This window comes from Sturnira hondurensis, unplaced genomic scaffold, assembly GCF_014824575.4.
Source record: "Sturnira hondurensis isolate 20B ecotype Veracruz unplaced genomic scaffold, ASM1482457v3 Scaffold0006213, whole genome shotgun sequence".
NCBI lineage: Eukaryota > Metazoa > Chordata > Mammalia > Chiroptera > Phyllostomidae > Sturnira > Sturnira hondurensis.
Window position 1 is genome coordinate 5,431,303 of NW_028078844.1, and position 2,063 is coordinate 5,433,365.

Sequence of the window (2,063 nt, forward strand, 5' to 3'; positions counted from 1 at the left end):
GACAGTTTGGTTGTTTCTAAATCTTAATGTTCAGAAATAAACTGCTATGACTATTCCTGTTTAAGTCTCTTCGTTAATATATTCTCATTTCTCTTGATGAGTGCCCAGGAGTAACACTGGTGGGCAATGGGTGTTTAACTCTGGAGCAGCTGTATGCCCTTTCATTCTCACTAGCGATGTACTAGGGTTTCCATTGCTTTGTATCCTTGGCAGAACTTGGAACTGTCATTCTTTTTAAATTCAGAAATTCTATTAGGAGTACAGGATTGTCTGATTTGGCCTTTATTTGGGTTCTCCTAATAAGCATTGATATTGGATATCTGTGTTTTTGACTATTAGTTAATCTTCTATTGTAGAGTTCGAGTTTTTACATTGGATTGTATTTTACTATTATTTTATTTTTTATTTTTAAATATATTTTATTGATTATGCCATTACAGTTGTTCTATTCCCCCCTTCATTCCCCTCCATCCTGCACACCCCTCCCCCACGATCCCCCCTTTAGTATGTGTCCATGTGTAACAGGTTTTTTAGCTTCTACATTTCCCGTACTATTCCTGCCCTCTCCTCTCTCTATTTTCTACCTACTGTCTATGCTACTTATTCTCTGTACCTTCTTCCCCCTTCTCCTCTTCCCACTCCCCTGTTGCTAACTCTCCATGTGATCTCCATTTCTATGGTTCCACTCCTGATCTAGCTGTCCTCTTAGTTTGCTCTTGTTTTAGGTGTGGTATACTTTCAGGGATGGTTTCTATAGTTTGTTATTTTACTATTTTTTAAATTCTAGTTTCAATACAAGAGATACGTATTGGGATGTTTTCACCAGCCTCTGGCATGGCTTTTTATGTCCTTTAATGATATTTTTGAAAAGTAGCTTTCTAACCTTCCTAAAGACCCATTTTACCTTTACATTTCTTCTCCCTTTTCAAAAATATAACCCCACAGCAGCTTAATTCCATTTATATAACCTTCTTCTTTGCACTTTATATTCATATGTACCATCTACATATGTAGTAATCACCAGTTACTGATTTTTTAAAAAAATTTCCTCAAGTAGTTATTAGTTATAAAAAAGTTACAAGAAGAAACCATGGCGTTTAATTGTTTCTGATGCTCTTGATCCCTTCCTATAGATCCCAGGTCCCAATGTGGTATTTTCCTTCATCCTGCAGACCATCTCCTTGCACTTCTTGGGATGCAGCGTTTTTGCTGACAGATTCTCTCAGCTTCCATTCATCTGGAAATGTCTTTATGTCAACATTAGTTTTTTTGTTTATTGTCTTTTTTTGAGAGAGATAAGTACTATGATTACAAACAATATTTTGGCATTTTCATTACTTTCTCTAAGTTTTTCAGAAGTTTCACAATTATGTGCCTATATAAGAAGTTTGTTTGTATTCATTCTATTTTGACTTCATGAGTTTATTGAATCAAAAAGTGACTTTTTATTATATTTGGGACAATCAGGCTTTCTTGTTTATCACATTCTTTCTTCTACCTAATTACATAATATATTTAAATCATTTCATAGTTTCCTACGGTTCCTGAGAATCCCTTATTCTTTAATCCCATTCTGTCTGCTCCTCATATTAGATTATTTCTATTTATCTGGTAATTTCTATTCACTGACACTTATTTCCTCCATCTTCAAACCACTATTGAGTTAATTAAAGATTTTTTCTATTATTTTGAACACTTTTTATAGTTCTTTGAAACTGATGTTCTTTTTAGTGATTATGACATTATTAAACTGACAAGAACAGATACTACATTTGATCTTAGCCAAAAAGCCAAGAAGCAATTATTATGACATTATTTTATTTTAATATTTTGAATATATTTTCCCTTAGTTCTTTGAACTAGTTGCTTTCAAGGCTTGCTCTGCTAAATGTAACATCTATGTGATCTTGAGGTCAATTTTTACTGAGTATTTAGTTTTTTGATATGGTAAGTACATGTTTAATTATTTGAAATACTGCCAAACTTTTTCAGATTGTGCTGTTACCAGATTGGGACCAGCCCCAAAGCAGTCTGCCATGGGCCTGGTGGTGTGTGAGTACTTG

The 2,063-nt window shown here is 33.9% G+C and overlaps 1 pseudogene; it reads right to left on the reverse strand.

Moving 5' to 3' along the window:
- Window positions 1–1,700: 1,700 nt before the first annotated feature.
- LOC118988286 (uncharacterized) lies at window positions 1,701–1,802 on the reverse strand (annotated as a pseudogene).
- Between the last annotated feature and the right edge of the window lie 261 nt (window positions 1,803–2,063).